Source organism: Microtus pennsylvanicus, chromosome 1, assembly GCF_037038515.1.
Source record: "Microtus pennsylvanicus isolate mMicPen1 chromosome 1, mMicPen1.hap1, whole genome shotgun sequence".
Classification (NCBI taxonomy): domain Eukaryota; kingdom Metazoa; phylum Chordata; class Mammalia; order Rodentia; family Cricetidae; genus Microtus; species Microtus pennsylvanicus.
The window spans coordinates 11054851-11080552 of record NC_134579.1 but is presented as its reverse complement, the minus strand read 5'-3'; positions in this window follow the sequence as shown (position 1 = coordinate 11080552).

Genomic DNA, 25702 nt, shown 5'->3' with positions numbered 1-25702 from the left:
CTGAAAAGGATTGATTCATGGAAGGAGAAATGGCCTTTTAAAGAAAATTTTGGTATTTTCAGTGTATGCAGTTTTGGAAGAAAATCAGCAAGAATGTTAAAACAGTGATGAGCTCACAAGGTTTTTTTTTTTAAAAATTAAATGTCCAATTTAGTAAAATGTGGGCTTTCCAAACCTTTCTGGATCGATGGTAGAGGTGGAATATAAATTTTCATGTGAGTGCTGCTTCTGCATTAACAGAACTGCCCCTTTCTTGTCTTTCAGTTACTTAGGATCGAATTGTTGACTGAGTGTCTGTGATCATCCAGGTGGCTGCATGCCAGATTAGCAATACTGTGAACCAGGGTCTATCTGCTCCAGGTAGTGTTGCTGGCAGGAGCCTCTATAGCACTTAATTTAATTAGATGAGACTTCCATTGTTGAAACTGCTGAACACAGTGTTTTTTCACTGAGCCAAGGAAGAATCTAATTTATTAGACCTTTGAAAGTGAACTACGGAATTGTTATTGTGGTGTCTCACAGTAACTGCAATGTTTTGAATATAAATCCTGCATCCTGAGAAGACAGTATTTCAGGGACCTCACTTAGGTTTATTGCTGATGCACTATCATCTTTCTAGGGAGATTTGCACCCTATTATGATTTCAGTTATTGCTGGATTGCAAGATAAAGTAGTTTCCCATTTCTATTCCAGGAAAATATCTGGTGTCCTGATGGGAGTTGTTTTCCAGTATTAAGTATAGGACATTTTATTTCACCTTTGTTTTATTGTGTGATATTGCAACTTTCATTTCATTTGAATAGACTCATAGGCAAGAAAAAGGACACATATTTCTCTAGAATCAGGAGCAGTTAAAAAGCTTATAAAATAAATTCAAACAGGAGATATTTATTGGACAACTGTTGCTGTTGGTGCAAAACATCAAACTTACAAAGCAAATATTTTAAAAGTGTTATTCTTGCAAAAAGAGACAATAGTTAACCAGGGAAAAAGGAACTTGATAAAATAATAGTAGCAAGAAAACAAAGCTATTGGACTTTGGGCAATTTGAGCATCAGAAAGACATATCTTAAGCAAAACACAAAAGAAAGAAAATTAAAATTACATACCTTTTCTAAAAACTATGTTTTTTTTGTTTCTTTTTCTTCAAAAATATTGAAAATATTTGTTCCTGAGCATCAGAAATATTGATTACATGGGCTAAATGGAGAGAGAAGTTGCTTCCTAAGCAGGAGGACAAGATTTCAATTCCCCAGGACCCATACGAAGTCTGATATGAATGTATACACCTCTTAGCACTGTAAGGGACAGAGACAGGGGAAAATAGGAACTTATTTGTTTCCAGCATGGTTCCTGATCCAGGAAGAGAGATTTTCTCAAGGGAACAATGTGAGAGTGATTGAGCAGGATAGCAAGCATTGTGTTTTAGCATGTGCTTATGCAAGTGTGTACTCAAACAAACATGCATTTATGTGAACTTACAGAATTCATTTTAGGACATTCCTACATGAAGAAGCAAAATACTTCTTAATTAATTAATTTTATAATGCACGTAGAAGCTGGGTAGGGGAGGGCAGAGGGAGGGTATGGAAAAGGACTGGAAGGAGAGGAAGGAGAGAAAACTTCAACAAACTACTTATTTTGGGCATTTTTTTTTGAGAATTTCAGCAATAGTTTCTTCTAATGTGTGCAGTATTAGTGGTTATTTTTACAGCTTTGAGAATGCTTTTTAGAAATTCTCCCTCTTGGTGAGCCTTAGGTCATTTAAAATTTATGCTAGCCACTCAACGGCAAAGTTATCAGAACCGTGGACTGTGTGAAAATTGATAACATTCATTGATCAATGATGTATGAACTGAATCTACAACTTGTTTATTTGGCTTCACTGCCCTTCCTTGACATTTTGATTCATTGGCTAGGGAATATATTTATGAAGTCACAGACCTGCCAGAGAACAATCAAAACATTTTGGTACTCTAATTCTTTATAATTTGTACAGTGGCCTCTGACTCAATTTTATCAGGGAAGCAAAATATAAGTGGTTTTGCATAGAATATGTTCATTAAACTCCTTAGAGGGTTTTCTAGAGATTTGTTCTTTTTGTAATACTGCTGTCATGGATCCACTGAATATTTTAAGTATGAATACAGTTAGATATATATTTCCTGTGTTCAGAGAATTTTGCTATTCCTTTGAAATTGTATGCTGCTCAGTTGAATTTGTAAACACAGATCATATATGTAAGATTTATAGGTTGTTAAGACAATTATAACAGAAGAGAGCAAAAAATCTAGTTGGTTGGATTTTCTGGTTTGGGATGGCTCCCTGTTCATTAAACTGTCTAAATGCTTTTCTTTACACTTTAATCCTCAGGGCCATCAAGATGGATTTTGTTTCTTTCTCATTTCTCTTTCTCTCTCTCTCTCTCTCTCTCTCTCTCTCTCTCTCTCTCTCTCTCTCTCTCTCCTCTCTCCTCTCTCCTCTCTCCTCTCTCCTTTCTCTCAGCAGATTCCAACCTCATCTCTGCACTGGTGTGACTTTGTTGAGATTCTTGTTGTTTTACTGTATAAATTTGAATTTGGGTCATCAGAAGTTAAATTCTTGCTTTGTAACCTAGTCCATATTGCATACAAATATAACAAGCAAAGTTTTTAAGGATAGCATTCATTATAATGTTGGTTTTTGTCAGTCTTTTCTCCTAACTTCATCTACCATTCTCTCCCTGCTCCCCTTTGACTCCCATTACCCTGCCCTCTTCTCCTTGCCAATCACACACATTTTTAATCCTGTTGCTTCCTCTTTGTACTGCCCATACCTCCCATAAGTGACCAACAAATCTAGAGTGCTTCATGCACATTGATTTAGATATTTTATCTCTATTTCATTAATTACCAAAGAAATGCAACTTAAGCTTTAGTGTCAGGAACCTTATGCTTGGAAGTTTGTAACCTTGTAAAAAACAAATACAATTTAACTGTTTCCAACCTATGTGATCTTTGAATATCTGCTGTCACTATATAAGATGCTTGCATTTCCTATCTTGATGAAAGACAATGATAATAAAACTGTCTGCTTTATGGGTTGTTTTGAAATAATGAATGAATGAATGAATGAATGAATGAATGAATATAGTCATGCAGAACAAATAGGATGTTCCCTGTAGTTAGCTGGGATGCTTTTCTTTGGGAGAAATTCAACGTCAGAGCATGTCATCATCACGTAGATATCATACAGCGTGTTTTGTAACATAGACTATGAGATAGAAACTCATTGTGACTTTAGTTATACCAGAGAGACAGTGAACTATCAGGCTATTGAGGGTTTTAACATCACAACATGAAATGCTTTTTGTAGTAAATGCTTAAGAGTATATAGTAAAATAACAATACACAGTACACGGGGTAAATATGCAAAGGGATTATGGAGTTGCTTACCTGAACTGTATTTTGTACATGATTGTAGATGCTGTGTAATTCTTGACATTTTGGTTGAGAGCTTATCCTTTAATTGCCGAATTATCTCTCCATCTATGTTTAATTCTTGCCACACACCTGTGTGCACAGTAGGTTCATATGTATAAGCATCATCACAATAACCTGCATAATGTGTGTGTCCTATTCAGCAGCTATCACTACTTAATCAGAATTTCAGAACCATTACTCTATTACTAGATCAGTGGCATGCATACAACCCCTTGCTTAACTTATTTCCTCATTATATCTTAATTTTTATTATCATAATTTTAAATACTTATTTTTTTCTAGAAAAAGAAAGGTCATTGTTTTTCTCTTCCCACTGTTTCTAAACTGTTATTGGCTTGCATTAGTTATTTACTAAAGATTTCTCATGCATAAAATATCTCCCACATGTAGCTGTTTCAAGGGCAAAATGGATAATATATGGTAAACACATGCCAGAGTGCTGAGCACTCAGTAATGCCCAATAATTCTTAGCTTGCCACTCCATCTGCTCTGCCCATTTTGAATGATAAGTCCCAACTAGTCCTGCAGACCAAAACTTGCTTATGACATTCACATAACGGTGACTTAAAGTCAATAAACTTCCGGGGAGCATATTGAAAAACACTCTCTTAGGTGTTAAAAATATTTTTATGTCTTTATCATTTTAAGAAGATACCTTCCAATAAATATTATCCATAGTCACATTAGTTATAAAATGATTAAGCCTGGAATGAACAAGGAATAAAAATACATAAAAGTATAATCATGTCAAATTTAAAGTTATGTTTGGCTGTTAGTTTTTATTCAGTAATTGAGGTCAGAGTGCTATAAAAATCCAAAAAGAAACAAAGAATCAGATCTTTGTGTTTGCTAGAAGCAGGATGTGTTGGGAAGAGGCAATATTGATTACAATGAAAACCCTAAGGACTGCACACTCAATATGATGCAGCCTTCACTTCCCACTAGAAAATACATTTTACTCTTTATATGAAATAGAAATAGAAAGTCAGATTTCCTATGGTATCTATATGCAGTGTGTGAATACTTAAGTATTTATATTAGTTAAAATATAACATTTTTAAAAACTGTATTAATGAATTATAGTTGATATCTTAATTTTGTATTAGTGAATATTAGCAAATGTAATAATTTTGAGAAATTAAATATCATTGTAATATTAAAACCATGCATTAATTTCTAAATATAATGAAAGAATATTAATTTATTACTTATTTAATTGTTGTAAGTGATAGAAATATATTAATAGTAATTGGAAACATCACAGTATAATTTATAAAAGGAGGAACATAACTATTAAAACAATATTAGCTCAAATAGCTCATAATTTTCTAACATTGTAGAATAAAATTACCTTTTTGTGAGGCAAGAAATAATATTGTGCATACTGTCCTTGAATTCACTATTCAGATGAAGCTAACACTGATATCCTCTCAACTCCACTGAATTACATGTATGTGTCACATAGCACAGCATGCTTTCAAATAAAAATATAGAAATTATATGTTTGGTGCTTACATTTTATATAACTACATTATAATTCCACCTATCACCAGTTAGATTGACCAAGATCAGAAATGACAAATTACAAGAAATGCAGCCATGCATATGGAGAATTGGAAACCCTTATACATTGTTGGTGGAAGTGTAAACTAGAGCAGCCAAAGGGGAAATTGTTCGGAAAGTTATTCAAAGTCTAAGAAGTATAACTGCCATCCAACCTAACTATGAATTTTATTAAATAATTCATCACATATACAATTCAGGTAGAATTTATGACTTTTAATGACAGTGATATTAGCCTCTTAATTGATTTATATTTTAGTATTTTTAAATGAAATTATGATGAATATTCTGCATTAATAACCACTCATTATCACCTAACTTGCTATAGACAGTCACATTTGCATCAATTTTTCCTCAACAGAATAAACACCTTATGATTGCTTCTTTTTGAGAGGTGGTTGGTTTTTCAAGACAAGGTTTCTCTGTAGCTTTGGAGTTTTCCTGTAACTCACTCTGTAGACAAGGTTGGCCTCAAATTCACAAAGATCTCCCTGTCTCTGCCTTCCAAGTGCTGGGATTAAAGGGGTGTGCCACCACTGGACAAATTTAGCTCTCCACCTTTGGTCTTTTCTATTTTATTTTATTTTATTTTTGAGACTGGTTTCTCTGTGGCTTTGGAGCCTGTCCTGGAACTAGCTCTTGTAGACCAGGCTGGCCTTGAATTCAGAGAGATCCACCTTTGGTCTTTTACTCAAAAATGTCTTGGATGTAGATTATGAAGATGAGAAGCAAGCAATGTTCCCCTCCAAATTTAGAAACATATCTAACACAGTTTCTAGCACTGTGAAAATTATCTGTCAGACATGAAGTTTCCAAAACAATAGTAGGTTCTTCATTTTTTCATATTCTGTAGCTTAAGTATATGTTATCTTCAGCAATATAGACTTACCTTCAAGTTCTGGTTGGTAACCAATAGCATTAAAAATCATCATTTGTAATATTTGAAACTAATTATGACATCACTGGCCAACAATTCCAAAAGAGGTGAGCCATTTGTGGCACTGGGATTTTACTGGTTAGCCTGGGTTGGATAGTTGATTCATAACTGCTACTTCATACAGTATCTCACCTTTAACTTTCTGTCTATCTGTCTGTCTGTCTGTCTGTCTCTGTGTGTGTGATTTTGTGTGTGTTTTCTATGACAGCATATTTGAATATTACTTGTTTTTCCAAAGGTCTTTAGAACTATTTATTATTCCCAGCATTCCCTCTGTTACCCTGCTTCCTATCCCCCCACGTCTTTTTCCATTATTCTTTTTCAAAGTTTATATCACAGAGTTCTATATCTTTTCTCTAAAAGTGCATGTACTCCCACTGCAACTGACTAATTTCCTTATCTCTATGTGTATTTAAAGTAAAACTCACACATCTGAAGATTCAAAGCTAACATTCACAGATGAGAGAAAATGTTTATCTTTCTTGGTCTGGGTCACTTACCCAGAATGACTGTTTCCAACTCTATCCTTTCATGTTTCTTAACATATGAATAGCATCCCACTATTTAAATGTTTATTTTCAGTGTGTTTTTGTCGGTTGAGGAACATATGTGCTGCTTCAATTTTGCATGTATTGTTAACATAATAGAGACAGACGAACATGGATAAACAAGCACCTCTATTTTAGATGTGCACTATATTATTTAATGTTCTTTTATAGTTTGAAAATTTAAGTATGTTTTTTTCTTTCTCAGAATAACAGAGCCACATTCAGCAAGACATTTTGAAGTTAAAGGTATATGTGTAAGGGTTAACATGAATTGTCAACTTGACAGGGTCTATATCCCATAGAAGGGAAGTCTTCTTCAGGCAAGCTTAAGAAATATGCACATTAAATTAATGGATGTATGAAGGCCCATCAACTATGGGTTGAAAGCATTCTGAGGACTTGTCTCCTAGACTAAATAAAAAGTAAAAAGTGCACTGAGACCTAGCATTACTCTTTGCTTCTAGAATTGAGGAAAGAATGTGATGAGCTTTGCCTTTCCAGTCATTTTGGGGTATACTCTCAAATTATGATCCAAAATAAATCCCTTCTTCTTTAAGTTTCTTACACAAAACATTTTACCTGAAAACGCAAGTAACGAATACTTTATTTCTTTTAAATTTTCTTTCAGACCCGATTATGGAAAAGACTGGAGTTGGGGTCAGCAGACCAAAGCCCTGGCAGAGACCAGATCTTAGTTTCACTTCACTAGAATGGGACAGAGCTGACCACGAGGGTCTCATAAAAACCACAACTAATGGGTTAACATCAGCAAGCACCCCCACAAGCCCTTCTCTTTTATCAACAGACCCCTAAAGCCCTTCTGCTGCCTTAGCAGATGATCCTCAGACTTCTGTGGGCTAAAGATAACCTTCTCTACCCTGCTACTGGAAGGTCCCTCACTACTAGGACCTTCCATCAATCAGCCCCCATATTAATCTTTCCACCACCAATCAGTCCATGATTAATCCCTCCTCTTTGTAATTTCCCTAACTCCCTTAAAAATGAGCTTTTTGACCTTCTGTAGGGGCTGCCAACTGCCACTTCAATGTTAAAATTAATAAACAGCACATATGGCTGTTAGACTTCTTTAGGGGCTTTTCTCGGACCCTAACAACTACACTTTTCTTATAACAATTTTCTGAACTAGAAAAGGCATTTTCTACTTGCTATTAATGTTTTATAAAATAGTGAAATCACTGGCGGCAGAATACTTAGTAAGTCACATGATATATCTAAGCAGTAAATACATAATGATTTAATTTCTAAAATCCAAATTAATCTCAATACCTTATTTGTAATGAAGAAATATTTACAGTGCTGATGGACACCTAGACAAAATGGTATATGAAAATCCTCTTTCTGTTTCTTTTTTCAAATTTTTGGCTGTCAAAGTTTTAAACTGTCATATTTTATACCCCCTTGAAATATTACAGTGTATAAATGTTGATTAATCTGGTAAACTTATTCTTGCTAAAAATAAGAAATGGAAAAGCTAAACGTATCTTGAACTTGGTCAAATAGCACATATTATTTTAGCTGAGATCTTAATATAGATCCATGTGTATTGTTAGAAAAAGCATTTGGCATATTTGTAAATAATTAAGTTGGTAGAGTAATCTTTCAAAACTCCTCTGAATAGTAGCTGTCTTCAGATATAATTATGATCACCTTCATGCTAATAACATCACCCAACAATTAAATTTTTGCTCCACCAATGAAAGCATTAGAATATTTTAGTATCAAGTTGCAGACGTGGCTCAGAGGTTAAGAAGAGCACTGGCTGCTCTTTCAGAGGTTCTGAGTTCTATTCCCGGCAAATACATGGTGGCTCACAACCATCTGTAATGAGATCCTTTGCCCTCTTCTGGTGTGGAAGCAGGTAGAACATTGTAGCATGATAAATAAGTAAATCTATAAACTGGGCAATGGTGGTGCACACCTGTAATCCCAGGACTTGGGAGGCAGAGGCAGGTGGATCTCTGTGAATTTAAGGCCTGCCTGGTCTACAAAGCAAGTTCCAGGACAGTCAGGACACAGAGAAACCATGTCTCAAAAACTAAAAACTAAAGAATATTTTAATAATTGAGTATCAATATAAAACACAGAGAAAAAAATCAACCGTAAACCTTTGCATGTTTACGGAAGAGTTTGCAGTAAATATGATTCTTTTCCTAACCTGGACCATGAGACTCACATGGTTTTCTGTCCACAGGTTGATTCATCACTGATATGCAAAGTAAAGCCTTTACAATGTTGCAAGATTGCAGCACTTGGCAATAAATTAGCTATAATAAAGGATAGTTACTGTGAAATTTTACCTCAGCTACAATTTCAGTGAAATATAATTCCCTCATTCTAGATGCAATAACACCTTTGGGAAATCGTGCTTTCCAGTACTATATATCTTCTAATTGGCTGTCCTGTACTTGCTCAAGCAGTGTTTATTTAGGCCAAATGCATAATAGCGATACTTAGGATTTCATGAAAAAAGTATGTGATTCTCAGTTTATGAAAGTCTTGTTAATGTAAAAATATTATTTACAGTGAATACTTATTGCATACATAATATTATACAATTGAGTTACATAATTATCATGGAATTTGTTTAAAGATTTTAATGCTAGTGTACAGTGGCTTTTATTTTAAAAGAATAAAATACAGATATTAGATATTTTGTTTTAATTTGTCAAAATGCAGATCTTAATAAATTCAACACTTAGAAATAATACTTTAGTCCATAATGATATTAAGTGTCTACAAGAGTTTCTAATCAAGAACTTTGGCAGCTGCTGTTGTAAGCTACTAGACTTCAAAAGTCTTTACTGACAAGGTTTCCTACTTTTCTATAGTGTAGAGTTCAGTGAGACATAGCTTGAGAAGGTTTTCCAGGGGGGAAGTTCCAGAATACAGTAGAGAATTTCAAAAGTTGAGAATAACATAAATGTGCACGTTCTTTGAACCAGCATTTTTTAAATGATAATAATTTCATTTACCTCTTCCATTTCCTCCTTCCAATCACCGCCTGGAATCCCACAATTTGCTTACAAACTCATGCCCTTGTTGGGGGAGGGGGCCACTTGTTGGTTCCTGGTCCCCTGGCTAGCTTAGACCCGAAAGATTTACATGTAAACAATATTATCTAAATCACTGCTTTTTATTGGCTAACTCTTGAATATTAATTTAACCTATTAAATCTTTGTATTGACAGGTGGCAGTGGCTTACTGACAAAGTTTCAGCATGTCTGACTCTGGCCAGGGCTCTATGGCTCTATGGTATCTTTCTAACTCTGCCTTCCTTCTCCCAGCATCCCATCCAGTTTCTCCTCATTTACCTTTGCCCTGCTATTGGCTCAAATCAGTTTTTTATTCGTTAACCAATAAAAGCAACACACAGATAGGACCTCTCAAACCATTTCCCCCTTTGTATAAATTAAAAGCAAGGCTTTAAGTTTAACATAGTAAAATTACATATAACAAAACAGGTATCAAGCAAGAATGACAATTACAATATTTATATCTACCCTATCTTTTATCATAACTAAGGAAAACTATAACTATAAATTCTTCAACTCCTTCGAAGACTCCAGAAGGATATAATATTACCTAAGTAAACAGGAAGACTATTGTAAACAACTCCCCAAAACTCTAGAATTGACAGAGACATCTCGTTACCTGGACAGTCACCCAAAGTTTTCTTGATTGATACATCTATCTTCAGCCTACTGGCCTATAGCAACAGACTTTTTCATGAAGCAGGAAATTTCAAAGACTGTTCTGCCTGTATTAGCAGTTTGTCAGTCACTTTCTTCCATGTCCTGCAAAACATCTATCAGACTCTTTCATGAAGCAGGAACCCTGAAGGATCATCTCACCTTTAGGCAAATTCAGCAGTCATTTCTTTGTAGGTCCTACATGTCCAGATCATCAAACAGACCAGGCAAGAGCAGCTTCTTGCCCAAATATTTAACAAACACCATAAGAAGCCTCTTTGGGGCCCATCATTCTCTTGAAGTGGATTGGTGCTGCTAAGAGCAGATGTGTCTCATGTCATGAAAAGTCCTAAGTTATTAAAAATTTTAAATGCCATATTCTGTAGTCTTTGAAAGGTTTCGATAATGCCTACCTATCTGAAATACATCTTTGTACATCTAGAAAATCTAACTAACATGACTACAAGTTAGACTATTATAGATGATTATCTATTAAGCTAGATTTCTTAATTATATACATTTTTAAATGAACTATACAATCACAATACCTTAATCAAGGCAGAAATGTATATACATATATCAGAATTGACCTTAAATTTGTAGTATCAATAAAGCAATATCCATACCAATGCAAATCTCTATAGCATATCTCCCTTTAAATATAGACAATATTTGGGAATATGGGTGCAGTTCTGTCCAAACTTTTTTCCTGATGATTATTAGGCAAACTAACGTTTTTGAGGAATGTTCAAAGCAACCTGTTATGGGGCCTTGTTCCATCAAACCACACCAATCTGGAAGCAATCAACAAGTTTTTATCCTCTGTGGAAACAAGAGACAAACCTCTTTTCTAAAGCAACATATCCTCAGACCCAAATTTGTAAGTCATGATACCTTTATAATATACATGCTGGTTTGACTTTGTAGCCCATACAATGAAATATCTCTCTGTATTTAGCTTATTCACAGTCAAAAAATTCAAAAATAACATAATAATATCAATATTCCAGACTCTCTGTGAATTTTCCATTTTCACATGGCTTATTTTTCTTTATTCCTTTTAATCTATGACTATCTGTACTCTGTCTCTTTAAAGACTTTACCTTTTAAAAAAAACGCATTAACTTTATTTTATGACTCTCTATACTCCTTTTCTTCTCTCTTCCAAGTCTACATACATTTATCCTACACTATGACTCATCTGAATTTGTCTTTATTGCATATCTGTAATTCTTTACTGTATTTAAGAGCTTTTAAAATGGTAAGCAGCTTGGTTGCAGCTGCTCTTGATGCTGGTTCCACCATTCTCCACTTTTAAAATGGTAGATGTACCATTACTGCCAGAAGCCGTGATCAGCACTTTAACTCTGAGAATAAATGTGTAGCACATAAACCCTTTTTATCTGAGTAATAGCTAAATATGCCCTACAGCAAGCACACTGTGCTGCCTGGAAATGTCTCTGTGTATTGCATCAGGAATCTGCCATGCTCTCCTGCTTGTGCATGCCTAGCAGGTCTGATCTCGGTGCCTGCCCAGGCTAGGGGTGCTAAGCTGGTCTCAGCTACTTTCCTCTGTACCCTGAGTGAGCACACAAACACCTAGGCCCACAAACGCCATTAAAATGATCCATAGCTGGAGTTTGCACTGGCAGCATGTCCCAGAAAGCTGGCAACATAAAAAGGTGATTTTTTTTTCTTCTACCAGTGAATCAGGAAAACCTCCCTTAAGGGAGCTACAGCATACTGCCAGCCTGGGATGGAGGGGTAGTGGGGTGAGGAGGCATGAGGCTAAACTTTGTTTTTATGTGTTTAGAGTTTCCTTTTAAGATTTTTTTAGGTTTTAAGTGAATTTAGATAGACATGTTGGCACCAATTTGTTGGGGGAGGGGGCCGCTTGTTAGTTCGCAGCCACTAGGCTAGCTTAAACCCAAAATTACCACACTAAACCATACTATTTAAATCACTGTTTGGCCCATTAGCTCTAGCTTCTTATTGGCTAACTTTTACATATTAATTTAACCCATCTCCATTAATCTGTGTATCCCCACGTGGCAGTAGCTTACCAGCAAAATTTTGGCATGTATGACTCTGGCCACGGCTCCATGGTGTCTCTCTAACTCTGCGTTCCTTTTCTCAGCATTCAGTGTAGTTTTTCTCCCTGCCTATCTCTGCCCTGCTATTGGCTCAATATTATTTATTCATTAACCAAAAAAGCAATACACAAACAGAAGGATCTTCCACACCATTGCCTTGTTTTTCTTTAATTGTTGTTGCATGTATCTGTGTTTGCATGTTTGTGTATGTGTGTGTGCGTGTGTGTGTGTGTGTGTGTGTGTGTGTGTGTGTGTTACTAAATCCATCAACATAAACTGCTCAGGCTGTTAGTGTTCCTTTTTCATGTATGTTTTTGTGGTCAACCATTTGACATTTGATAACTACTTTGCTGTTTTGCCCTGGGGAGGACTGTTTCTCCAGACCTGAACATTTGTTAGTTGGTTGTAGCAGTTTGCCAAAAACAGAGGTCTCCTGAGCTTTTCCCATTCTACATTAGCGTGTGTATTGGCCCCTACATTTTAGAGGTAATGTTTAAGAAGAGATATTTGGGAGATTTCATGGATATAGATTCTAATGTTTCTGAGACACAATATTAAGGTAAAGTAAGCTTCTTGTTCCCTCATTTGTTACAACCTTCCCACTCCTTTCAGCAATGATAACTGAGCCTTAGGTGCAAGGGTTGTACTGTAGATGTATCAGTGTAGACTAAGCTCCAGAACTCTACATTTTGCATGGGTTCAATTATCTGTAGTGGTCTCTCTCTGTTGCAAAAAGATTTCCTCCATGAGGGGTAAGACTACACTTATTTGTAATTACAAGGAGAAATATCTAGAATGTGGTTGGGTGTTACTTTTTTTTAAATGAAGTTTCAGTTGTAGGTTCTTCTTCAAGATCCTTGATTTGACTGTGTTTGGATAGTAGGCAAGATTTCAAGTACCAGGCATAATTTCTTTCTTGTGAAATCTGTCTTAAATCCAAATAGAGAGTCTTTGGTTGTTACCAAAGTATGCCAACTCTACTGCACTTTAAGATTACTATGTCATGATCATCAGTGTTGTTACGCATAAGCATCATAGCATAGTACAACTGTTGTTTGCTTCCATAATTTGGAAGATTGCATCGCATCATTAGGAGGGGGTTTTCAGTTCTGCTCAAACTCTACTGTCTCTGGAACTTTGTCAGAAATGCATGATGTCTTCAGTAATAGGGACTTACCTTCCTACTCTGGTAGGATGGTGTGGGGCCAAAGTAATAGCAACAGACTATAATTTTGTTTTGGAACTATTTTGGATCCAACAGTTCCTAAGATCTTAAAAGAAGCTTTTTTATGCCTATTGTTGAGGTTTTGGTTAGATGATCTATTCCTCTTCAGGAATTCATGGTCAGCATTGATTGAAATTTTTGAGTTAAACTACTGAGATTGTTTGAATGAAAATTACCCCCACAGACTCACAGGGAGTGGCCTTATTGGAGTACATATGGCTTTGTTGATGGAAGTGTGTCACAGAGGGTTGACTTTGAGTTTTTAGAACTCTCCCATACCATGTCTGCTGTATGCCATGATGATTTCTACCATTATTATGTGAACTAAACTTCTGAACTGTATCCAACCTAATTAAATGTTTTTCTTTATAAGAGTTTCCATAGTTTTGCTGTCTCTTAATAGAAATAAAACCCTAACTTATTCATGTGTATATGTTTATTTGTAACCCAACTTACATATATTATAAGAATTTTAAATATATATCTGAATTTGGTTACTTATGACTCTTTCAGTTACTGTATTTGCATCCCTCATTTTTGTATAATTATCTCATTCAACTTCTATAAATTTGAGCAACCCATTTTCCATATTCATCTTTAGATCACTGGTACTGCTTTAAACAAACCACTTTGTCCATACCTGAGACTGTCTGACCTTGGAAACTAACTAGGGTCAGGGCAGGACAGCACTTGTATGGCACAATGTGTATAAATTATTAAGATTATTGAAGATGAAAAACACTAGTAAAATATAAACATTCAATGTTTGAGTTCAAAATTTGTTTATTGTATGAGAGAGATTAGTTAGAAAATCAACTACAAAGAAAGACATATATTTAGAAGATATTTTATAATATCTAGAGTTCAATCTTTAAAAATATAATATAGGTAATCTAAATTTGTTAAATCCTTTATTGATAAATTTTAATTTAGTTCAAATTTATACAACTAAAATTTTATATGGCACATCTTTCATACAAAACTAATATTTAATAATTTATTAAATATAAATTTTTAGATAAAAAACTGGAGTGCACTCACTATTTAAAGTTATTCATGTATATTGTCTGACTTTCATACAGGAATTATTCATCTAAATTTTGGGGTTTGATAATATACTGTCCACTGAAAATATAAATATTGTTATCAATACTTTAATTCATTGGATGTATATTCTAGTATGTGAGGCAGATATATACTTAAGAGATAAGGTATATGTGTGTGTCATATCTTTTTGTTAAAGTTCTTCACAAGCTTAATATCACAGAGTATTATTTGAGTGTTCAGATCAGGTTGGTTGGGACTTGGAGTGATAAATAGAAGGGTAAAATGGAAGTACTGATTTCGTGGTATCAGAAGGAAAGACAGGTTTTACTATTGCAGGATAATAAGAAACATTGTATCAAAGAAAAAGCAACATGTAGCAGCTGGAACAAACAAAATAGAAACATGTAAGTCCTTTCTGTTTGTCTTTCATCACTCAGACACAATGATAAAATAGCACAAGTTTTATAATTCTAAATGTTAGTTTGAAATGTCATCAATAGATGACTCTATTTCCCAACATATAAGAAATTCACAACCCCAAGATTCTTCACTATCTGATTTGTCATCACGCAAGTGTACTCTTGGTTCTGATTCAAAAGATTTAGAAATGATATTCAATAAAATTCTTCTGTGTCTTGTAGTATTTTAAAATTTAATTATAGTTAATTTATTGCAGTTCACCAATAAGCTTAATATGATTGTGGTAGGTACCTGCCTATTTTCTGACTGATCTATACTCTATGGTTGGCTTTAAAAGTAAAAATGGGCCTTTTGGTTGTAGTCTGATGCTCCAGTGTGGGACTCTGTCTCTGTCTCCTTTCATCGCCTGATGAAGGAACATATCCAGGAGGATGTCTATATGTTTTCCTTTGGGTTCACCTTTTTATTTAGCTTCTCTAGAATCACGAATTATAGGCTCAATGTCCTTTATTTTTGGCTAGAAACCATATATGAGTGAGTACATCCCAGAGAGCACGAGCAAGGAACTCAGGGCCATGAGGGGTGCACCCACACACTGAGACAATGGGGATAGTCTTTCGGGAACTCACCAAGGCCAGCTAGACTGGGTCTGAAAAAGCATGGGATAAAACCGGACTCGCTGAACATAGCAGACAATGAGGACTGCTGAGAAGTCAAGAACAATGGCACTGGGTTTTGATCCTACTGCACATAGCGGCTTTGTGGGAGCCTAGGCTGTTTGGATGTTCACCTTACTAGACCTGGATGGAGGTGGGAGGTCCTTGGACTCCCCACAGGGCAGGGAACACCGTCTGCTCTCCTTGGGCTGATGAGAGAGGGGGAGTTGGTTGAGGGAAGGGGGAGGAATATGGGAGGCGGTGGCGGGGAAGAGACAGAAATCTTAAATAAATAAATAAATAAATAAATAAACAATAGAAAAAAAGTAAAAATGGGGGGCTAGACAGCTGCCTTTTATTTGCTATAATAAAAAAAATTAATTACTACTCTACCTGCATTGTTATCAATAATATTATTTTGTATTACTATTATAATTGTTTTGGAGAATCATATTTTTGTCTTGTAAAATAAAGAGCTTAATAAATATATGTATTCTGGTATTTGTTGGCTTGTTATTTCTTCTCATTCTAAGTAGAAAGTTGATATAACTTACCTGTAAAAATGTGTACTTATCAAAGTAAATAGAAAATATTAAAAGGAATTTTAGCATTTCTTATGTTCTGGAAACAACCAGAATTATATAATTAAACTTAAGACCCATTAAATAGGAAAGAATTCATGTCTGATATTTTAACCTAAACAATTAACTATGGACAGTGAGTTCATGAACTTTAGAATATAATATATTACTGTTACTTGGTGCTACTTCCTGAAAAAGGCATAATTTCTAAATTTTTATCTTTATATTCACTGAAAAATATAGTTATCACTACTCCTCAAAGAAGTTTTTTCCTCATTTTAGGTTTTGTTTTGTGATTCTTCTGTTTTGTGTTTGACACCACATAACAACCATAACAGAAAGACTCAACTGTTTAAAATGAAGATAACAGGTTATAGTGGGGTGCAATATTCCAACAAATACATCTGTAACAGAAACTGTTCATCAGTAAACAGCATGAAAAAGGTTGTAGAAAGAATGTACAAGTAAGAAATCCATTTGGTTTGAGATAATATTTTATACATATGACAAGTAAGCACACACATGAAATCTCAACAGAGGAATCTATAATGGCTGAAAGACACTTAAAGCAATGTTCAACATCCTTAGTTATCAGAAAAATGCAAACCAAAACAACTCTGAGATTTCATCTTAAACCTGTAAGAATGGCCAAGATAAAAAAAAAATACTGATAGCAACTTATGCTGGAGAAGTTGTGGGGTAAAGGGGACACTTCTGCATTGCCTATGGGAATGCAAGCTGGTACAGACCCTCTGGATGTCAGTGTGGTGGTTTCTCAGAAAGTTAGGAAACAACCTTCCTCAAGATCCAGTAATACCACTTTTGGGTATATATCTAAAAGATGCTCAATCGTGTCCAAGGGATTTGTGCTCAACTATGTTCAAAGCAGCATTGTTTGTCATAGCCAGAACCTGGAAACAACCTAAATGCCCCTCAACTACAGAATGGATAAGGCAAATGTAGTACATTTACACAATTGAGTACTACACAGAAGAAAAAAATATCTTGAATTGTGTAGACAAATGGATGGAGCTAGAAAACACCATTTGAGTGAGGTAACCCAGACCCAGAAATATAATTATCACATGTACTCACTTATAAGTGGTTTTTAAAGATAAAGCAAAGAAAAGAAGCCCACAAATCACAATCACAGAGAACTTAGACAACGAGGACCCTAAGAGAGACATACATATATCTAATCTACATGGGTAGTAGAAAAAGACAAGATCTCCTAAGTAAATTGGGAGCATGGGGACCTTGGGAGAGGATTGAAGAATAAGGTGGTGAGGCAGGGAGGGGAGCAGAAAAAAATGTAGAGCTCAATAAAAGTAAATAAAAACAGAAATCTCAATCTCCACAATATGACCTACTAAACAATACTGAGCCAGTGACATTACCAGTTGACACACCAATGTGTGTGAAGAAAATCTCACAAAGCCCTACTGCTAAATGTAGAGCTACAGGCTGTTGATCACTGCTAAGAGAGACAAACAGCCTTCTCTAGATAAACTATAGACAGTACTGAGGGCAATTAATCACTGCTAGGAGGGAGAGCTAGTTTTCTGCAGAGCCATGCCCCTTGATAAGTTATTCTATCTCAAATGGACATCCTTAAACACATAGACATTTGTGACCAAGATTCAATTGGCTCAGTATATTGCATGTATACATATATGTGTGTGTATATGCCCACACATGCACACAAAAATAAAGCAATAATAAAGAAGAGGTCATAAAACTGAATAGGGGTGAGGGAGAACAAGTGAGGAGTTGAAGAGAAGATAGGAATCGTTGAAATGTGGTGCACACAGTGTTCATGTATGAAAGCATAAAAAATGAAACAAAATTAAAACTGACAGTTTAGAAAAACTAGTAGCAGCAAGAAAGAAAATAGTTTGTTGCTAATATTGTAGAACATTGAAGTGTTCTTTATTGGAAAATAAACAGTCAATGACATTCCTTTAAGATCAAAGTTCACACAGAGAAAGTGTCTTACTCTTGATTCTATGAAAGCTCAGAAATTAGAGGAAGTAGTTGTGGGAACCTTGGATCTAGAAGAAGCTGGTGCATAAACCTTCCTGAACAGAAGTCATCCTTCTATTGTCATGGAAAGACAATACAGTTGGTGTTAGTACAGAAGTTTTCTCATTTCTAAGATGATTTGTACATACAGTTGTAGATTTATGAACAAAAGTAATTTTAAATTTTCAGGAAAGGATTCATTGAATGCTATGTGCTACTATCATAAAAGTGGTCTATATATTAATAAGACAATATTACATATTACTTATACTTAATGCTTCGGATCAACTAAACTTGAGTTTATTGGATAGCTCTGTGGGATCCAGCATTTACGTGTGAGAGCTTTGGGCAGTTGATGGAATGAAAAAAAACTAAGGAAATTAGATTTTTCAGCAATAGGTATCATTGAATTGTGTCTAGTCTTTAATAGATGGTTCTAGACCCATAAATATATGAGAAGTCCTAATTGAACTAACTGGATTATAAAAGAATGATTATAATCATAAAAATAAGAAGAAAGTGAGAAGAATAATTTTGGAAGAGGATGCCAAAAGGGATGTTAGGATTGACATGCAGTTGGTGGTGAGAGTGATGTATTTGCACTCATGTATGAAGTACTATACAGTATTGAGGAAAATACCTAGAATCTGAAATGTTAAAAGAAATAAATATTATTCAAGATATAGGTTTGGCACTATACACTTTTATACATATTAAAATTCAAAGTCATTGAATTGTTTTAAATAAATAATTAAATTAACATTTTATTGCTTTTATCATAATATTTTTGTGGGAAGGAAAAGGATATATGATTATCTATGTCAACAGTGTGTGTGTATGTGTGTGTGTGTGTGTGTGTGTGTGTGTGTGTAGACTAGATCACAATTTTTTGGACTTAGTTCCCTCCTAATTTTATGTGTGTCCCAAATATCAAGCTCACATCTCGGCAGTTGGTCAGCAATTGCCTGTATACTTCGAACTATCTTTTTTAATACCATTTTTATACGTTATGTTTATCATCCTGACTAAAACCTGGATGATGACTTGAAGAAGTAGAAAATAATTTTTATCTTCTGCGAGCCCTAGAGCATATGAGGTGGTATGAATCAGGCATTAAAAGTTAAAATGGAATGAGGTTATTTAGGTAATGGCTTTTAAAGAGTGAGAAGTCAATTTTGGCTTAAATTCAGACGATAAGGATATTGGAAAATCTCCATGTTTAAAAAGGCCAGAAGTAATAAAATAATATACTTGGACATGTTGAATGTGATATTATTTGGATTGCATATACGGAGATTATCATAAAAATGTTTTTATGTTCCAGAGGACAAAGAACAATGGATTATATTTCAATCCACTCATTTATTCAACATTTGTCTTAAGATGTTTTAAAATATCTTAATGGTAAACACTTTAAATTAGTTATCTAGAAAATCCCTATCTTACTCAAATTTAAAATATTGAGTGAAGATTGGTCATAAGTTAAAAATTAAATAAATCAATGCAAATATTTAAATATATTATGCGTTGTGAAGAAAATGCTTACTGGTATAAAATCAAACATTAAATAAATTATCATTACTTGGATTCTAGCTATAGGGAATAAACCTGAATATGATGTTGACTTCAAAGTGAGTCTTTGGCAACTTCAACAACTCACTTATTAGATATAATGCAGTTACAGAGACTCAGCATGAAGAATCTAAGGGTTCAAGAGAAATATAAAATAAATAAATAAACAGGAGAGCATGATGCTATAAAAATCCAAAAACAAAAGATTGGTTCCATGAACAGCAAACATAGTCAACTCTGCTAAAATATGTGAAACAAATGTGAGCACTGACCTCAGTTTTAGCCCCAAGAAAACTCGTGACTAGGAAGTGATTCCCACAAATCTGCATCTGTGATAAAAAGTGGTTCCAGCAAAATCTGGGATAATTTGTCATTAGAAATGGTCAAATAATAGAGACAGTAAAAATAGAGATTTTATAAAAAAAATATTTTCCATACTAATTAAAAGGAAATGGTTTGGAATCATATTTTGGGATGTTTTATTGGTTAAAACAATACACTTTTGTGACTAGCCTTAAACAAACCATCTTCCCACTTTCTTGGCATGTACACCTCAAGAATAACTATAAAATGTGTTTTGTACACTTTACTCCATAGGAAATGTAATAACTTTTACTAAAGTACAGCTGCTGGAGGCAGCCTGGGCCTTCTTCCCATCTCTCCTGCCGGGAACATGTTAACTTATAGATTTGGCCCAGTAAGTCACAGACATTTACAGAGAACCAGATAAGCATCAGTAAGTAATCAGATAGACCCAGATGTGTCCAAGGGAAAATGAGAAGTAAGATATCAGGAGTTACATAAAAGTTTCTGAGAAGATGCTAGTCTGTTTGAATTAAAGCTGTAAAGCCCATAGCTGCTCATGAGTCTGTTGCAATAGAAAATTTACACTGGTGTCTGTTATTCTGATATTTGGACATATCAGAAGCAGAAGGTGTAACCAAATTTTCTGTATTGAATGGTCCCTTATTGCTACTGGACACTCACTGCAATTGAATGCCACATGGCAAAAGCAGTCTACAACCTTAATTTCCTTTCCCAATTGACAATATCCAGCAATAGAATTATGGAGACACCATCCAAACAATGGTTGTACACCTTGGTTATCCATACACACTGGAAGCTAAAGCAAGAGAAACATTCCAAATTCAGTGTCACTCATGGCTGTAGAGCAAATACCATGTGAGCCTACATTGCAGAGCGCAACCCTGTCTCAATAAATAAATAAATAAATAAAACAAAATATTTTTAATGAATGGCTCAGCAGACCCAAGGAACAAATGAATATAGGGTTAAAAATATGCCCAAACACTACCTGAAAAGACAGTTGAACATGAACAAGTAAATAGATGCAGGATATTCTGCCTCCTTCTATTGTTTCCTAGGAATCATGATGCAGAAACATGAGGCTAGCAGATAGCTTAGGTGCTGGGATGCTTTCCAAACAAGCATGAAAATCGAAGTTATAGTCCAGAAGTACAATATAAATGTTTGCTGGCCATGGTGGCCTGTCTATAAGTCATGCTTCTGAGGGTGGAGATGGGATCTCCACAACAAGCTGGCTAAGAAAACTAATGTTTCAGGTGAGATTTGGAAATATCCTGCCTTGTTGAATAAGAAAGACTAACAATACTGCATGGTTGGTTCCTAGTATCAATCTTTGGCTTCTGCATTTTTCAGCATAAACATGCACATTCATTCACTTACATGTGTGCCCACATATGTGAAAAATATACATAAACATACACTTAAAATGACCAAAATTTTCAGAAACTTTCTTATACATGATGTGACATTCTGTACTGACAGCTCTGCTTATCAATAAATTAATATGCTGCCTTTGTATATGTACCATCTCCATGTATGTCTGTGGACTGCTTGCAGTCCTGGTACATAGTGTAGCCAGAAGAGAGCATTCCACACCCTGGAACTGGAGTTACAGATAGTTGGAATGCCATTTGGGTGCTAGAAATACAATTCCAGAGCCCTGAAAGAGCAGGCACTTCTCTTAACCACTGAGCCATCTCTCTCTCTAGTCTCTCACACTTAACTTTTTACTGAAACACGGCATGATATTCTATCAAGTGGGCAAAAGTACACACAAGTGAAAGTTATGAAAGGCATTTCTACTCGTATGCTCTGTTACATTTCATCAAGTGAGGGGCTTTTCCAAACAACCTAGATGTATGATTAGTAGCATGCCAACTGGAAAGTTAAAATACCATTGATGATGTTTGGATGGAATGTTTGTAAGAGACAGAAAAAAGGAAAAGTTCTCAGATTTCATCTCCTAGAAATGCCAGGGAAGTTACACCAGAGCATCTCAATGGCATCACTGATAATAAACCATGCCTGAACACGTATGACAACCATGGGAATAATAATATGGAAGACAGTACCACACAAAGACTCAACCAAGATAGAGAATTACAGACCAGTCTCGCTCATGAACATCGATGCAAAAATTCTCAATAAAATACTGGCAAACCGAATCCAAGAACACATCAAAAAAATAATCCATTATGATCAAGTAGGCTTCATCCCAGAGAGGCAGCGCTGGTTCAACGTATGAAAATCTATCAATGTAATCCATCATCTAAATAAACTGAAAGAAAAAAAAACATATGATTGTTTTGTTATATGCTAAAAAGCATTTGACAAAATTCAGCACCCCTTTATGGTAAAGGTCTTGGAGAGGGTAGGGATACAAGGATCATATCTAAATATAATAAAAGCAATATATAGCAAACCAATAGCTAATATAAAATTAAATGGAGAGAAACTCAAAGCCATTCCACTAGAATCAGGAACAAGACAAGGCTGTTTACAACTTTTAATAGGAACTAACTGAATTAAAGAACATGAAGATCTATTTGTGAAGGGCTCACAAAATAAAGCATGGAGATGAGTCAACTGTTTAAGTCATTACACAATTTTTGTATCATACAAAGCAAATCTGGTTGTAGTTTTTCTAGACAGCAGGAGAGAAAAGCTTTCTACTGCAGTGAAGCAGAATAATAGACAGTAGATCCATTGTTCCTAGGCTTTGATTGGAAAAGAAAAAGATTTGAGTTTATTCTAGTTTTGTATATGACTTGGTGGATTTATCTTCTGGATACAGGAAACAGAAAATGAAAAGCATTAGTATCATGAATAGAATCAACATGAAACATACATGTATATATTAGAGAAATGAGTGAGGCAGACATGGTACATATAACAAGATCATTATATAGAATTTAATGCTGATGTTTATTAATACATCACTGAATGTGTGTTCCTTATTGAGTTACCCTATCAATATTTTTTGTTGCTTCCATGTATAGTAGGATTGTAAATGGCTCTAATAATAATCTAGTGGGAATTTTTAGTGTGTGTGTGTGTGTGTGTGTGTACCATATACACAATACAATTCATGAAAATACAAGTTCAAAGGCTAGAGAGATGCTTCAACACTTAAGAGTGCTCACTGCTCTACTGAAGGACCTAAGTACTTACATGAGGTAACCCACCATTGTCTATAACTCCATTTCCTGGGGATGATAAGTAGTTTTCTATCCTGCAATGTTACCCACACACATAAGGTACAAAGAAACTCATTCCGGCATACACACATGCATATAAATACAAGCTTAAGTTAAATTCTATTTTGTAGATAAAATAAATAAAGAAAATAGTGACTCTTTAATTTCTTTAGTGAACTGATTGCAGCTGTTAATTACAGGCGCATGGCTGCGGGGATTGACACAGAAACATACTTGACTGACTGAAAGGCAGATGCACCAACAAAATTCCCACCATCATGTGGGTAATAGCATAAGAAAGCAGCAACTCTGGTGCTCTCTGCTATCTTGTAGGTTTTTCAAAAAAAAGTATCCCCTTCAGAGAAAGATTTACTGCTTTGAATAACTTTAGTTATTCTTCAATATTTTTAGCATTACCATGAATGAAATATTTTTGAAGTAGCATGGTATAGTTTTTGTTCATAAAGTTACCTGATTGCCATGGTATATTAAATATAGAAAATAATTCACAGCATGTAATATATTGAGTAATATTACTTACTCAAAATAGACTTAATAGAGAAGTTTTTCTCAAGGTAATAATTCAAGACTTTGCCAGTTTGTCAGGAGATTTGAAAATCAGACCTCTTGTCAACCTGAAGTTTAAGTACTAATCATAATATTTTATTATATTTGTTTTATACCAACATGGGTAAAATATATCTGCACCAGCTTAAAGTTACTGCATTTCAGTCTTCAAAAATTAAAAGTAATAGCTTTGAAGTTAATGAAACATTTTTGTTATCTTTAGTTAAACTTCATGAAACTGCAGTGATAGACCAGTGTATGTAAGTCTCCAAGTATAACCTGGGATCACAATAATATTACTATGCAGTTCTTAGGTGATGGTCAAATAAAATTTGAGAAAGTATAGTAATATATTAATACTACAAAACCACAGTTAGCATATTGTAAAATTAAGTGAAAGCATAAAGCATGTAAATTTCTCAGCCATGTGTAATCCACACATCTGACTAATTTTCATAATTTGTATTTGGAGTTCTTCCTCTGATCTCATCAAGGTATCCTCAAGAGTACAAGCAGTGCCATCTGTGTCTTCAACAACTTTACCCTCTTGTTAAACTGCTAGATTCCTCAGCACACACACTTATTCTGTGAGGTGAATGATTTTTGAGTTTTGACACTAGAGATTCTACCTATCAAAATACACAGGCACATTGTACCAATTTACCTATCTTACTACTAACTTTTATTGAATCAACACTTGAGCTTGTAACTAAATCAGTCTTTTATTATATTTTGTTCACTGTTTAAGTAAAAAGGTATATCATTCCAACAAATACTTTGTATGATTATTCAGCTTATATTATCTTACAATTAATAGAATCAAATATTTTCTATTACTCAATTGTATTTGGTTAATTTGTTTGTTTTAATAAAACTGAATAATATTTATACATATATGAGCATGTTAAATAACATGAACAGTTTTCAAATAGAGAAAATACAACAATGTTCTTATTTTTAAATACATTTGATACATTTATGTACTTTTGATTTCAATTTTATTTCTTTCATTTCTGGCACCTTTTAAATTATTTCCTTATGAAAAGTTAAGAAACAAGTACATACAAATTTTAAAACTTTTAGATGGTTATTTGTTAATATTGCATTAATTTCCTAAATTTATTTGATTCAGTATCCAGAAAATTGTAGTTATAGTAAACTATAATATTTTCTGTTTTGTATAGGAAAACAGTCAATGTTACATTCTTACTTTCTCTTTCTAAATAATATGCATACTCCATTTCTATGTCAAATCTTTGCTCCACTCTGGACCTAATTATTTCATAGGAACGTATATGTGTGTGTGTGTGTGTAGTATGTATGTATGTATGTATACATTCATGTATGTGTGTATTATGCTTCAACATAACCATATAAAGTAAAGACTTAAAACCAGCACATATTTACTTCTTTTTTATTGATTTTTATTGAGCTCTACATGTTTCTCTGCTCCCCTTCCTGCTTTTCTCATACCTTTCTGTTGGGACTAATGAGTCCTGGCCTTCAGCTGCTCTTCCCTCCTAGAACCTTCTAATTAAAGTTACTAGAAGCTGTGCCTAGCTTAGAGGATCAGAGGATGGGATTTTCACCTGTTGGCCATTGACTGCAATGTATTTAAGCCTACGTGGTGCTAATGAAGAAGGGCTTTGTTATCAGTGAAAAAGGTCTGTGTGAAGCTGGTGAACTGGAGTCTAGCACATAGAGCGCAGACCAGGGCCGTGGTGTGCGGCATCTTTTAACCTTCTCCTAAGGTCC